Consider the following 14,695-nt stretch of genomic DNA (forward strand, 5'->3'; position numbering starts at 1 on the left):
GTTTACTGCGGTCATCCTGAAAGTGTGGTCTGACAGGAATACAGGAGCACATGTTCCTGTCCAGCCTGGGGGCAGTATGAAATATGCCCGTTGTCCACATAGCCAGGCCATTCCTTGCACCCAGTACGTGCCGTTAGAAGGTCCACTCATATTCACATGGCCTGCAGTTTGGACACAGTTTGTCGTATTTCCAACAGGTGTGTTACCTTTCTCTTGTTGATAACACATGGAGTGGTTCTTCCCTGGGAGTTGGTCCAGAAACACTGGGAAATGGATGGAAGTATTCCCGTTTGTCACGTTGAAATCGATCCAGAAGAGTTGATCACATGTTCCATTACTAAGTCCAACAGCATGTGGGATTGAGTCGTTAGTGATGATTCGGCTGTGTTGGAATCCAATGCCAGCGAAGCTGGCTGCACACTTTGCTTGAGTCTTGTTCATATATTCATATGTTTGTTCATATATTGCACAATAAGATGGATGAGCTCACGTCGCTAACCTGGTCACAGAGGGAGTACCGGCAATGTAGCATCATGATGCTAACGGAGTCGTGGCTAACACCGTCCGTACTACCTGCCCCGGGAATTCTCGCATGTTATCGCGATAACAGCGTATGTCCCCCCCTCGGCCAACGCGGATGCAGCCTGTGACACTCTCCACTCAGTGGTCAGCAGACTGCAAACACAATCTCCGAGAGCCCTCCTCATAATATCAGGGGACTTTAATCATGCCTCACTGGACTCCACACTGCCCACCTTCACCCAGTATGTGACCTGCCCAACCAGAGACAATAAAACACTGGACTTACTGTATGCCAATGCTGAAGAGGCATACAGTTCATGACCTCTCCCTCCCCTGGGCAGATCTGATCACAACCTGGTGCACCTTGTCCCTGTGTATGAGCCCTTAGTGCGCAGGGAGCCACCAGCCACCCGCACAGTACAGAGATGGTCGCAGGAGAGCGAGGAGGCTCTTAAGGATTGTTTTGAGTCGACTGTGTGGGAGGTGATCTGTGACGACCACGGAGAGGACATCGACAGCCTTACTACATGCATTACGGACTATATTAATTTCTGTGTGGATAACACCGTACCTACCAGGACTGTACGGTGTTTCTCCAACAACAAACCTTGGATTACCCCGGAAATTAAAGCTGTCCTCAAGCAGAAGAGGAGGGCCTTCAAATCCAAAGACAAAGAGGAGTTGAAAAGGGTGCAGAGAGAGTTGAGGGGACTGATAAGGAATGGGAAGGATAGCTACAGGCAGAAGATGGAGAACCAGCTTCAGCAAAATAACGTTGATGAAGTCTGGAGAGGCCTCAGAACCATCTCGGGCCACAAACATCAGAACTCTCTGCCTGGGAGGGATGTGAGGTGGGCAAATGAACTGAATCATTTCTTCAACAGATTTGATTCAGCCATGAGGCAGTCTTCAACTTCGGCTGCAGACTCACCCACCCCCACTGCTGCTGTTCCACCTCTGACACCTCAGACACTTCACACCTCCTCTATTCACCCTGCTCACTCCTCCCCACCCCCAACAACAGCATCCAATACACACTCAACACAAGGCTCCAGCCTGTCTCTCTCAACCACCCAGGTTAAGAGGGAACTGAGGAGGATTAATGGCAAGAAGGCAGCGGGTCCAGATGGCATCAGCTCGAGGGTCGTCAGGTCCTGCGCGGACCAACTGTGTGGTGTGATGGAGCACCTCTTCAACCTGAGCCTGAGGCTGGGAAGAGTCCCACAGCTCTGGAAAACCTCCTGTGTTGTACCAGTGCCAAAGACTTCACGCCCCAAGGACCTCAACAGCTACAGGCCGGTGGCTCTGACATCCGACCTGATGAAGACCCTGGAGCGGCTGGTCCTGGCTCAGCTTCGGCGCCTTGTGAGCTCATCACTGGACCCACTTCAGTTTGCCTACCAGCCTGGCATTGGAGCGGATGATGCCGTCATTCACCTCCTACATCGCTCCCTCGCTCACCTGGAGACCGCTGGAAGCACTGTGAGAATCATGTTCTTTGATTTCTCCAGTGCCTTCAACACTATTCTTCCCTCGGTTCTGAAGGACAAGCTGGAGAACTCTGGAGTGGACCATCACCTCACTACCTGGATTTTGGACTACCTCACCGACCGACCACAGTATGTGAGGACTCAGGGCTGTGTGTCGGACAGGGTCGTCTGCAGTACGGGGGCCCCACAGGGAACGGTTCTGGCTCCGTTCCTCTTCACCATCTACACTGCAGACTTCTCCCACAACTCCACCCAGTGCTTCCTGCAGAAGTTCTCTGATGACTCTGCTATAGTCGGCCTCATCACTGATGGGGACGACAAGGAGTACAGAGGACTGACTCAGGACTTTGTGGACTGGTGCCAGCTGAACTACCTCCAGATCAATGCCAGTAAAACCAAGGAGCTGGTGGTAGACTTCCGCAGGCACAAACATCCTCCACTGCAACCACTGAACATCCAAGGTATGGACATTGAGACTGGACAGCTACAGGTACCTTGATGTTCATCTGAACAACAAACTGGACTGGACTCATAACTCAGACGCCCTCTACAGGAAAGGGCAGAGCAGACTGTACCTGCTGCGGAGACTCAGGTCGTTTGGAGTGGAGGGCCCACTCCTGAAGACCTTCTATGACTCTGTGGTGGCCTCAGCCATCTTTTATGGTGTGGTCTGTTCTAGGATGCCCTCTGGACCCAGTGGAGGTTGTGAGTGACAGGAGAACAGTGGCTAAGCTGTCATCCCTGCTGGACAACATCTCCCACCCCATGCATGAGACTGTGACAGCACTGAGCAGCTCCTTCAGTGGGAGACTGCGGCACCCACGGTGTGGGACGGAGAGATTTCGCAGGTCTTTCCTCCCCACTGCTGTCAGACTCCACAACAAAGACTTTAACTGATCATACACACACATCCACAAATGTGCAATAATCTTTCTGGCACCGTTGTATTTTTCACTCTGTTGTGTATATAGCATTTGTATTCTATTTTTATCCTATTGTATATTTTATTCTATTTTATTCTACTGTATATAGTATTCTATTTTTATTCTATTCTGTACAGTTGTGTACTGTATTTATTCTTATTTTATTTTATTCTAATTGTCCTTCATAACTTTTGCACTGTCCACTTCCTGCTGTGACAAAACAAATTTCCCACGTGTGGGACTAATAAAGGTCATCTTATCTTATCTTATCTTATTCACCATATAGTGTGGGGTGTGTCGATGTGCTAGGCATATGAGAACAGACATAACAGTCTGTATTTGCCGATTCCGCCTTGGTCCTGTCGTGGATGTAGCGGTACCAGGCATTGTTCATCCAAGGGTGTATGTGGTCTTGTGTCATGTCTCTTAGGTGAGAGTTGTCGTGCCTCCATCTTTTCAGTCTGCCTCGTGGTTCAGCTGTTGTTGGCGTCAGCTGGGGTCCTGTAAGGGTGAGCGTCGTAGTCAAGGTAACCAAGAGGGTCCACCTTCCCATGGTTGCACACAGGTACGTCACACCTCGCACTTGGTTGCCATAGAGTTGATCAGAGGCTGGAGGTTGAAGTGCGAGCTTACCCTACGGGGGCCCAATCAGCACTCCCCCCTCACCACTGAAGCAACCAAGTGTGGGCGAGATTTCCCTAATGTGCTGTCTTGGGGGTGCCGGGGTTTTCTGGGACCTCAACCTTTTTGCAGTGGCTCTGATGTATCCAGGAGGGTCTCTCCGCTATTTTTCAGGCAGTTGGAGTGGTCAGAAGCACTTGGTATGGACCCTCCCACCGCGGCGAGCTCCAATTTTTCTTTGGAGTACTCGGACAAGGATCCAATCACCTGGCTTCAACCTGCAAGAGATAGGTGAAAAAGAGCCTTGCGGCAGTTTATTGTTCAAAACAACTTCTCTGTTTGTCAACAATTGAGTCATCCAATCTGCCAGAGTGATTTCACGAATTGATTTATCTATTGGCTCGCTAATAACTGGCAATGGAAAAGGTCGCCCATGTATAATTTCAAATGGGGACAGTTTGTTATTTCCTTGTGTTATTCTCATCCACATTTTGACTAGGCCTACACATTCTGGCCACGGCCTGCCAGTTTCTTCCATTGTTTTCCTGAACCTTTGTTTTATAGTGCCATTTGTTCTCTCCACTAATCCTGCACTCTGTGGATGGTAGGCACAATGGTGTTTTAACCTGAAACCTAGTGCTTCAGATACTTTGCTGATCACGTCATTTACAAAATGGGTTCCATTATCTGATCTTATCAGAGTAGGAATACCATATGTTGGAATGAAAAGGTTGCATAGACACTTTGCAACTGAGATTGCATCTGCTTTTTTTCACTGGGTAGATTTCTGGCCATTTTGAGAAAACATCTATAATTACTAGAGCGTATTTTGAGCCCTGACACTCATTCAATTCAATGAAGTCCATGTGAATTGTATGAAATGGGTGAGGTGGTGTAGGAAAATGTCCTCTTTTTGGCCTTAAGTTACCTTGGGTATTGTGTTTTTGGCAGGTCATACATATTCTCACATATTCTTTTGCTGAAGTTTCAAAATTAATAGTGTAAAATTGTCGGTTTCTAATAAGGACCATTCCTTGGATCACCCCTCCTGATGAGCCATGGCTCAAAACCATGGCTCACTAGAGCGGCTTTTTATGTAGTGATTTGGGAAGAATGGGCTTTCCTGCTATTTTCAATATGTCATTAGTGTCTAGTACTGCTCCGTGTTTTAGCCATTGTTTTCTGTTCTTTAGGTGATGCTGCTTTTTGTTCGTCCTGCAGTACAGACAGACGAGTGGTGTGATTTTCATGAGTTGTTAATAAGACTGTGGTTTTTATGGCTGCTGGTTTTTCAGCTTTGTCAGCAAAATTGTTTCCCTTTCTAATGTCAGAGTCATCCTTCTGATGTGCTGAACATCAGAAGCAAATTGCTAAATGTCGTATCACATGACGAGTTTTCTCCCATGTAAACAGATGTGTGCCATGATAAAATCTTCCTCCACACACTAGAAACAAGAAACTAATTTCACCCCATGATACATTTTATTCACTTATTATATAATCCAGTCATTTTTTCAAAACTAGTATCAATCAACTAATTTGCATATCAGCTCATAATGCGCTAAGTTGATAGGTCAACAGAAATGCACGTTCAAAGAGAATTCCCTTCATACAGTAAATTACTTGTTTTGCATCAATCAAACAAAGCATTCCACAATTTATTGTATTACCAACTAAATTTATTGTCTGATTACTGCTTGGTCATACCAGACTCTCTCTCTGTCTTTATTTATTCTTCTCTGTTTTCACAAACGTTTCACCTATTGTCAAGCTGAAGAGTTAAATGTCAGCGGTGGATAAGTTCAGCATTTGATAACGAAACTCTGTTAAGTTCTTCCTGCTGTAACACCAATGAGAGATATAGGCGCATGTATAGTGTGTGCTATAGTGTAAGCTGTTCTTCATTGCATGTATGTATGTTAGTATGCTTGCATGCAGGGCCTGTGGGCTGTCTCACCCAAAAGGGCATTTTCTTAACAGTTGCCTTTCTCTCATGTGTGTTAAGAAAGGCAAATGTGCTACTAGCAGTTGTGAGATTATTATGCTGTTATATATTACATTATACCTGTAATCAAAATGAGTGAATCATGATACTGCTGTAGGCCACATCATACTTCTTGTGTAATCAGTATGTAGTTTTAGTTTGCATCATACTCCTGAGTTAAAAGAAGAATGTGAAAATCATTAGATTAATTAGATAGGGTGGTATTATCCTATACTGCTGATTTACTGTGAGTGAATTAGACTACTTCATGACATTTCATACTGCTGAGTTATAAAGAGACTATTGTGTTCAGAGAGTCAGGGCCCTTTCCCCCCCCCATTGTAGAGACAACAGAGCACATTGGAGTCTGCAGAGGAGTACACACCCCCATCACCATCAACGGCGCCGCTGTGGAGAGAGTGAGCAGTTTCCGCTTCCTTGGTGTACATCTGGCTGAGGATCTTACGTGGTCAGTACACATAAACAAAACAGTGAAGAAGGCGCAGCAGCGCCTCTTCTTTCTCAGGAGACTGAAAAGATTCGGCATGAGCCCCCGCATCCTCAGGACCTTCTATCGCTGTGCCATTGAGAGCATCCTCACTGGATGCATCACCACCTGGTACGGCAACAGCACCGCTTACAACCGCAAAGCTCTCCAGAGAGTAGTGCGGTGTGCTGAACGGATAATTGGAGGTGAGCTTCCCTCCCTTCAAGACATCTACAGGAAGCGGTGCCTGAGGAAAGCGGGGAGGATCATCAAGGACTCCAGTCACCCCAGCCATAAACTGTTCAGACTACTACCATCAGGAAGGAGGTTCTGCAGCATCTGGTCCCGTACCAGCAGACTGAGAGACAGCTTTTTCCATCAGGCCATCAGACTGCTGAACACTTCATAGACACCTCACCCTCACTACTGGAACTTCAACATTATGCACTCCATACTGTATATAAATACCACTGTTTTGCACATACCAACCTCTGTATATTTTATATATCTTATTTTATTGTTTACTTTATTTCATTTGTAAAACATGTATATACATACTGTATACACACTCAAACACACACACGTAGAAAAACATATTTAGTATACACATTCAGTAATGTATATACCTTTACATATTGTACATATATTTATTACTTTTTAGATTAGCCATTTTTATATTTTGCTTGTTTTACATTATTGTATTTTGCACAACTCTGTTGCTTGTGAAGCTCGCACACAAGAATTTCACTCACATGTACTGTACCAGTGTACCTGCACATGTGATGTGACAATAAAAGTGATTTGATTTGATTTGATTTGATTTGCACGGGGGCAGAAAACAGGGAGCCAAGGTCATAACTCAGGCTCACTGACAGAAAGAATGTAAATGCTCAGTTTTGTGGCTGTGGCGCATTTTGTATGGCTTCTTTTCTTTTGTTTAGTATATTTCTGCCTTCACCCGAGAGGGTGTACCCTAAGTATGTGCCTTCAGGTCTCCACAATTAGAGTTCATTTAAAGATACCTTGTGGCCTTAACTCAGCCAAGTGACGTGACACAGCCATAGTATTTTGCTTACACCCTTCCTCTGTGTGGCCAGTCACTAAAATGTCATCTACGTAAAGTAGAAACTGTCTCTGCTGGCAGGAGGCAGGACATCATTGATTTCTTTAAAGCTTCTGCATAGAGAGTGGGGCTGTTTTGAAAACCTAGTGTAGGTGTATCTCTGTCCCTCAAAAGTGAACCCAAACAGATGTTGTGAGCTAGGATGTAAAGGCACTGAGAAAAAGGCGTTTGATAAATCTATAACTGAGAACCATTGTTCTTTTGGGGTGACTTGATTTCATTTATTGCCCGTAGATCATGTACCAAACGATACTTTCCAGTATTAGCTTTATTCACCACTTAAACAAAACATCACTCCTTGTTTGCTTTATTATTATTATTATTATTTTAAATTCTCCTTTCTCAAAAACAGAAAATGAAACTGTAGTTGTTCTTGGCTGAGAAACACAAACCCCCTTTTTTTTTTCTTTTTCTTTTTTTTAGGACAAGAAACTAAGTTTTAACTTTTCTGCCTTATCTGCCTTTCTGCACTTAATTGGTTTAGATATTGTCTTTATTTTCTTCCTCTCATATGTCATTGTACTGAATTTGAGCAACCTTAAGTTTGATGCAGACTACTTCTAACAATTATCCACCTCACATCATAATTGACTAAGGTGCCTCTTCATATTAATATTATTTCATTATTAATGTTATTATCTCTTTATATAACAGCAATAGTGTATCACAATATTTATTTATATTTTATTTGCATCCACCAAGGGCTGAGGGTAATCTGCAGTTTCACCCTCTCCCAAGCTGGAGACATTTTCCTTTTCACACACTTTCCTTGGCTGAACAATGATACAACCTTAATATATCTTATGCGTCTCTCTATTTTATTTAATGTGTTTGTGTGAATCATTCTGTTCATTCTGGGCATGGTCTTCATCCCAACTATGTGTCATTGTTAATACCAGTTTACAGGTTGTTATCCTTGCTATCATCAACTTGAATACATTAAAGTTCTAATTCAATTTAGCCTTTTGTTTATTTTACTTTATTCCTCTTGTATTTACATGTATTGAGTCGGGTCTGTTTCCAGCCCTTTTAAACTTCTACTTTGGTCTTGAATTTTTCACTTGGTGAGGGATTATTATGTTCTTCCTGATCTGAACTATTCTCTTCACCTGAGCTGCTATCCTGTCCTGAGTCACTGTCTTCTTTGTTTGTTAATGCTTTTACTCTTTGTCGCCTGTCTTCCTCTCCATTCCTCTCCCCTTCTTTTGGATTATTCCTGCTCCGGCTTGTTGTTTGTCTAACCATTCCTCATCAGGTGTTAATTTGCTTGTTTATTCCCCATTTTCAAAGATTTTGCTGGGCCTTCACTGGCACGCTTAGACTTCAGAGCGGTTACTGATACGGCCTTCGACTTGACCCTAAAGGTCAAGCGGTATCAGTTTTATGAGACGAAACTCAACCGTTCTCGTCTGTCACCAGTACGTGAGCCTCAAGCAAACAACAAAATAAAATAGAAGTAGTTCAGCAGCGTATTGTGCTGTAAAATCAACTTACTTCTAGACACATACACACATAGACATTTGCGCGCTAATTTGTCACGAAGTATTTCACGGCTACCTCTAAAACCAGTCTAAACACAGTTCCTTTTGGCGAACTTAAACCTATTTTATCTCAGTTCCTTTTGGCGAACTTAAACCTATTTTACTTTGTCAAAATATTTCAATTTGTCGAAACGTATTTTAATTTGTCACGAAGTAATTTTGGCTACTTCTAAAACCAGTCTAAATGCATTTTAATTTGTCACGAAGTAATTTTGGCTACTTCTAAAACCAGTCTAAACGTATTTTACGTTTCTTTAAAAATAGTGTTTCTCACCCTCAGACCTCTCACTGGTGGTTCGGATCGCCAGACTGAATCCCACCGCCGTGGACCAGACTAAAACCACCGGCCTGGACCCGAATTTAACGTCCCAGGTCTTTACGGCCTCATCTAAGAGGGCTGTGCACAGACTTCGGTGCTGGCTTCCCACGGCGTCGGGAGTCAGTGCTGGATCCTGGAACAGAGTCACAGAAAACAGTTCTGATGTTTCTGCCTCGGCTACGAAGGACCAAAATAAATGTCAAGAGATTTATTCTAAATGACACTTCTTCAGCTAAGAGTCTAAGAGGAGAAACACACACAGACGCTGCAGCATTTACTTGTATACAAGGGCGATCACAGAACGCTCACACCAGAGTGGGGGCCCTGTGATGCGCGCTCTGCTCTTGCACTTGTCTTTATTTATACACAAGAAAAATGAATACATTTGACGTGAGCATGTGCGTATGTGATTGTGTGTGTGTGTGTGTGTGTGTGTGAGGTCAGAACTGCTTGTTTGTCTTCTTACTATCGCTGTGAGAAGACTCAGATACAAATATCAGAACACGTGTTATGAAGAAGAATCAGTCCTGAACAATGAAAAGAACAATCAGTTCTAAGCAAGGAAATGATCATCATGCAGCATTCTATCACAAGCAAACTTATATCATTAAAAGCTTATACTGACTAAAAAATACAATTTTCTATTGACACACAGACAATTTATTGCTCTTTTGGAGGAAAATGAGATGGAACATGGTGACATCAGCTACCACTGCTCTGTCAGGTGGCTCAGCCTAAGCAAGGTACTGAAAAGTGTCTGGGATCTGAGAGAACAGATTCAGGATTTCTGTGTGAAGAAAGGACATGCCGTCCCAAAGCTTTCAGATGAAGATTGGGTGGCAGACCTCGGATTTGCTGTGGATGTGACTGCACTAATGAACCAACTAAATGTCAAACTGCAGAGCAGGGGACTTTTTGTGCATGAGATGTACAGTGCAGTAAAGGCTTTCATGAGGAAGTTGCAGCTTATCTCAAGCCAAGTGAAGGACAACTTTCTGACCCACTTGCCAACACTAAAGGAGGCTATTCCAAATGCCAATCACCTCCACAAGTACTCAGGCATGTTAGAAGTACTGCATGCAGAGTTTTCAAGGCGATTTCAAGATTTCAAAGCTCTTGAAAATGAAATGGACATGGTTTCTTCTCCCTTCACCTGCAGTGTGGATAAGGCTTCAAGTGATGTTCAGATGGAACTCATTGACCTGCAGTCTGACACACTTCTGGCAGAGCACTTCAGGTCAGTCTCACTGCTGGACTTTTATTCCTCCCTCAAAGAAGAGAACTTTCCATACCTGAGGAATCATGCTCAGAGGATTCTAGTCCTCTTTGGATCTACCTACAGTGGCTTGCAAAAGTATTCAGCCCCCTTGAACTTTTCCACATTTTGTCACATTACAGCCACAAACATGAATCAATTTTATTGGAATTCCACGTGAAAGACCAATACAAAGTAGTGTACACGTGAGAAGTGGAACGAAAATCGTACATGATTCCAAACATTTTTTACAAATAAATAACTGAAAAGTGGGGTGTGCGTAATTATTCAGCCCCTTGAGTCAATACTTTGTAGAACCACCTTTTGCTGCAATTCCAGCTGCCAGTCTTTTAGGGTATGTCTCTACCAGCTTTGCACATCTACAGACTGAAATCCTTGCCCATTCTTCTTTGCAAAACAGCTCCAGCTCAGTCAGATTAGATGGACAGCATTTGTGAACAGCAGTTTTCAGATCTTGCCACAGATTCTGGATTGGATTTAGATCTGGACTTTGACTGGGCCATTCTAACACATGGATATGTTTTGTTTTAAACCATCCCATTGTTGCCCTGGCTTTATGTTTAGGGTCGTTGTCCTGCTGGAAGGTGAACCTCCGCCCCAATCTCAAGTCTTTTGTAGACTCCAAGAGGTTTTCTTCCAAGATTGTCCTGTATTTGGCTCCATCCATCTTCCCATCAACTCTGACCAGCTTCCCTGTCCCTGCTGAAGGGAAGCACCCCCAGAGCATGATGCTGCCACCACCATATTTGACAGTGGGGATGGTGTGTTCAGAGTGATGTGCAGTGTTAGTTTTCCGCCACACATAGCGTTTTGCATTTTGGCCAAAAAGTTCCATTTTGGTCTCATCTGACCAGAGCACCTTCTTCCACATGTTTGCTGTGTCCCCCACATGGCTTGTGGCAAACTGCAAACGGGACTTCTTATGGTTTTCTGTTAACAATGGCTTTCTTCTTGCCACTCTTCCATAAAGGCCAACTTTGTGCAGTGCACGACTAATAGTTGTCCTATGGACAGATTCCCCCACCTGAGCTGTAGATCTCTGCAGCTCGTCCAGAGTCACCATGGGCCTCTTGGCTGCATTTCTGATCAGCGCTCTCCTTGTTCGGCCTGTGAGTTTAGGTGGACGGCCTTGTCTTGGTAGGTTTACAGTAGAGCTGGGCGATAAAACGATAACGATATGTATTGCGAAATAACTTCTTCTCAATAGAAAAATGAAACTATTGCGATAGACCTCATCCTTCTCTCTTCCTCTCTTAAAAAAACAAAACAAAAAACCAACCAATCCAAATTAAGTAGCGCAGAGCCGAACCACGTCACGTGACTTGTTACGTACAGCACAAGTGCCAAGCCGCACGTGCATATTTGTTTGGGAAGCAGCCGACCGGGTAATGGAGAAAATGAATGTGCCAACTACAGAAACATCAACCGAGAGCTTGGGTGACCAGGTTACCGAAGGGAAAACAGATGACAGTTCGAATGCCGAAGAGATTGTCGAAAAGAAGGGCCAGAAAAGTTCCGTAGTGTGGAGGTATTTCGGATATTTGAAGTCTGATAAAAAACAGAGCAGCGCGCACTGTAAATTGTGCCGAAAGCATGTCCCCACAAAGTCTGGAAATACAACAAACCTTTTTCATCACCTGAAGCAGTGCCACCCACTGGAGCACGCTCAATCTCTGACTGAAAGCGCTAATTTATCATCGAAAACAACCAGGGGAATCCCTGCGAAGCAGCAACAGTCAATGACCTTGTAGTGCCATATCACCCTATTAGAGCACTTCGCTCTCGCTCTGCAGGCCTACTTGCTGTCCCTAGAGTATTTAAAAGTAGAATGGGAGGCAGAGCCTTCAGTTTTCAGGCCCCTCTTCTGTGGAACCAGCTTCCAGTTTGGATTCGGGAGACAGACACTATCTCTACTTTCAAGATTAGGCTTAAAACTTTCCTTTTTGCTAAAGCATATAGTTAGGGCTGGACCAGGTGACCCTGAATCCTCCCTTAGTTATGCTGCAATAGACGTAGGCTGCCGGGGATTCCCATGATGCATTGAGTTTTTCCTTTCCAGTCACCTTTCTCACTCACTATGTGTTAATAGACCTCTCTGCATGGAATCATGTCTGTTATTAATCTCTGTCTCTCTTCCACAGCATGTCTTTATCCTGTTTTCCTTCTCTCACCCCAACCGGTCGCAGCAGATGGCCCCGCCCCTTCCTGAGCCTGGTTCTGCCGGAGGTTTCTTCCTGTTAAAAGGGAGTTTTTCCTTCCCACTGTCGCCAAAGTGCTTGCTCATAGGGGGTCATATGATTGTTGGGTTTTTCTCTGTATTTATTATTGTGCTATCTACTGTACAATATAAAGCGCCTTGAGGCGACTTTTGTTGTGATTTGGCGCAATATAAATAAAATTGAATTGAATTGAGTCGGCTTTCTCCAGCGTTTTACCATATGACAAAAAAGCTAAGAGACATAGCGACATAACGAATGCCATAGCTTACTGTCTTGCTAAAGACATTCTACCAATAAACACGGAAATGAAGGATTCAAGCAGCTAATTAAGGTAATGGATCCTCGTTACCAACTCCCTGGACGTAAACATTTCTCTCAGACAGCGTTTCCAAAGCTATATAGAGAGTGCCGTGAGGCTGTTGAGAAGGAGCTACAAACTGTGTCGTTCTTCGCTACTACATCCGACATGTGGTGAAGTCGCACGTCAGAACCTTACCTTAGCCTTACTGCCCACTATATCGACCAAGACTGGAATCTGAAAAGCAAATGTCTTCAAACTGCCTACCTTCCCGACGACCATACGGTTGAAGTAATTGCATTAGGACTGTCAGAAGCGCGTGCATCCTGGGGACTGAGTGAAGACAAACAAGTCTGCATCACAACCGATAGTGGGACAAATATAGTGAAGGCCACATCCCTGAACAACTGGACCCGGCTGCAGTGCTTCGGACATCGACTTCACTCAGCTATCGGTAAGTTGGGGAGCAGAATAAAATTAAAAATGCCCCTTTAATTGTGTTTTTGAGCCCATGTAAATATATTAAAAGCTAGAGATCTAAATCACTTCCATTGTTATTGTTAAAAAATAAACATCAGAAAGAATATTCTTCATGTCAGCCTATTTATTTGAGGTAATAGTTGCTGTTGGCTTGCATAATAGGCAAATATTCAGTCACTCCTCAGTGTAAATCAAGTTGACAAAATATGCCAAATAAAATTTAGAATTTTTGGGTTCTATCAGGATCCCAATTGGCTAATAAAGAACCTCAGCTCTTTTTACTATAAAGAACATTAAATCATGATTCCACCCAATGGGGCAATTCAAGACAAAAAGAACAAGTGATGAAAACGGCAAATATAACAATGATGTTGATAACACCAGCCTCTGTCACGTTTTTAAATATAAGAAAAAAAATTTTGGTCAGTCTGTCAGCAAAATTTAAAAAGTTATGTTTTAGAAAAGTACAATCAAAAAAGTACAATCATAGCAAGTAAGTGGGTTTTCAGGGCTGTGAATTTTATTTGTGACTGAAAAAAAAAATCAAAGATCTTAAATTAATTTCTGAGGTTAATATGTGCTATTATTTACCTTTTTATCCACAGAAAAAGCCGGCAAAGACAAGAGGGAGGAGCGAGCTGTGGCTGTGTGTAAGAGAGTGGTGGCCACCTTCAGTTTCTCTTGGAAGAAGAAAAGGGAATTGGCTGCTGCTCAGGAGGAGCTTCACCTACCCCAGCACAAGTTAGTGACAGAGTCGCCCACCAGGTGGGGCTCACGCCAAAAAATGGTTGGGAGGGTTCTGGAGCAACATAAAGCTATCTCTCAGGTCCTCAGTGCAGATAAGAAGACCAGGCACTTGGTTCCCTCCTGGCAAGATCTAGATGTTCTGGAGTCTGTGCATGTGGCCCTGAACCCACTACTGGAATTCACAGATTCACTTTCTGGAGAGTGTTACGTGAGTGTGTCCTACCTCAAGCCGATGCTTCACCTTTTCAGAACACAGATTCTGAAACCATCTGAGGATGAAACACAACTTACAAAAGACCTTAAGATGACAGTCATGGCATACCTTGATGAAAGGTACAATGACCAGATTACAAATGAACTGCTTGATGTTGCAACCTTGGTAGATCCGCGCTTCAAAGTACAATACATTAATGCAGAACATGTTGATGCCATCAAAATGAGAGCAGTGTCTGAGATGTTGGGGCAAATTGAGCACCCGTCCACTTCAGCAGGAACGGAGGAAACAGAAGATGGTGGAGCTGCTGCAGTAGTACCAACCCAGAAGAAACAGAGAAAGTCACTGGGCAGTTTCTTTAAGAAATCCCACCCCACCAGCACAGGGCTCACTAAGAAAGAGACAGTTGAAAAGGAGCTTGAAAAGTACTTGCTGGCACCTGATGCAGACA

The sequence above is a fragment of the Pelmatolapia mariae genome, linkage group LG16_19 (assembly GCF_036321145.2).
Source record: "Pelmatolapia mariae isolate MD_Pm_ZW linkage group LG16_19, Pm_UMD_F_2, whole genome shotgun sequence".
Taxonomy (NCBI): domain Eukaryota; kingdom Metazoa; phylum Chordata; class Actinopteri; order Cichliformes; family Cichlidae; genus Pelmatolapia; species Pelmatolapia mariae.